We start from the raw sequence: 1511 nt of genomic DNA on the forward strand, positions 1-1511 counted from the left end.
TGCAGCCTATGCCCAGGTCCCGCCGGTGGCTCTGTGCCACCATGATGCAGCACCAGCGTCCCTGGGGGTCTGGCCGGCCCCGTGGCCAGAGGTGCCCGGGCTGTTTGGTTGCCTGTGGCCAGGCAGAGCTGCCATCTGCTCCTTCCAGCCGTGCCCCGATGGTGTTTGGGGTTTTTGTTCTGGTTTTGGTCTTCCAGCCCTTTGCAGGCATCTTCTCTAGCCAGGGGCAGCCTCGTGCAGAGCCAGGAGAGGAGCACAGGGAAATCCCCCTCCCAACCTCTCTGCTGACCTAACCACCCGCTTTCCTAACTAGCCTGCACTAATTGCACTAACGGTGCCTGCTCTGAAGTCTGCCGTCACCTCTCACCTCTCTGCATGCCTGGGAGCCCCCTGGGCACACTGCAGCCCCTGTCCTGGGGCGCCCATCTGTGCCAGCCCTGTCTCCCCCCGGCGTGTCCCCCCTTGTCCCTTTGCATGGATCCCCGCGTCTCTGCGCTGCCGCAGCATGGAGCGGGGTTTCTTGCAGCGTGTTTTTCCCAACGCCTAGCCCCTGTATGGGGCTGCCAGAGCTGCGGGAGGTGATCCCCTACACCAGCCCCATGTCGCTGGCCTCCGTTGTGCTGCTCCTGCGGCCGTGGGAGGGAGGGCTGGGGACGCTTCCCCCTCATCCTGGGGCCAGGAGCAAGTGTCTGCTCCCGACAGTAACTTGGCGCAGCCTGAGCAGCTGTGGCAAGCAGGGTTGGACCTCAGTCTCCCATTTTCACTGCCATCCCGCAGGCAGCCCTCTCCTTCCGATGGAGAGGGGTGGTCCGTGGTCCCTCAGCCTGCGTACAGGACCTGCTTGTGCTTAATTGGCAGCGTCCCCGACGGTGAGCATCAATTAACAAAGCTAGTTAGCGGTTGTTCAGAAGGTGCGCGTGGTGCAGCTGCTTGCAGGATCGGGATGACTTTATCCATGCTGTGGGCATCAATCTTTTCGCTGCCCGTAAGTGGGCTTTCGGCATGGAAACGCAAGGCTGAGGTCGAGGGCTGGCCGTAACCCCTCTAACACCACCCAGCCTGGGTCCCCATGGCTGTTGCTCTCTTGACCCCTCTGTAGATGCCATGATGCTCCTCTCCGCGAGCCCCCTCTTTTTCCAGCTGAGCCCCTCTCTAACTCTGCAGCTTCTGCATGGCGTGGATTTGAGAAGTGTGTTTTCTCTTTTTTTTTTTTTTTCCCCCCCTTTTCTTTTCTTTTCCTTTTTTTTTTTTGTTTTGTCTTGTTCTCCCCTGATTCAGGAAAGGGCAAAGGTTGATGCTGAAAGGAAGGAGCTAGAGCAACTCCGGGCGCTTTACCATGAGTCGAAGAGCCACCTTGATAAGTGCCCCGAGTCAATGCGGGAGCAGTTGCGGGAGCAGATGCGAAGGGTCAGTGTCTCCCCCCCCACCCCTCCCGGACCATGGCCCACCTCCCTCCGCTCCAGCTTAGGCCAGCTCTTCCCCACCAGCCGGGGCCGCACTGGGAGCGTCGC

At 60.4% G+C, this 1511-nt stretch overlaps 1 protein-coding gene across 1 annotated transcript in view; it reads left to right on the forward strand.

Moving 5' to 3' along the window:
- The window catches only part of HYOU1 (hypoxia up-regulated 1), a 32129-nt gene that overhangs the window by 1565 nt on the left and 29053 nt on the right, over positions 1–1511 (forward strand). The window lies entirely within an intron of this gene.

This window comes from Pygoscelis adeliae, unplaced genomic scaffold (genome assembly GCF_000699105.1).
Source record: "Pygoscelis adeliae isolate BGI_AS28 unplaced genomic scaffold, ASM69910v1 Scaffold855, whole genome shotgun sequence".
In the NCBI taxonomy this organism is placed as follows: Eukaryota; Metazoa; Chordata; class Aves; order Sphenisciformes; family Spheniscidae; genus Pygoscelis; species Pygoscelis adeliae.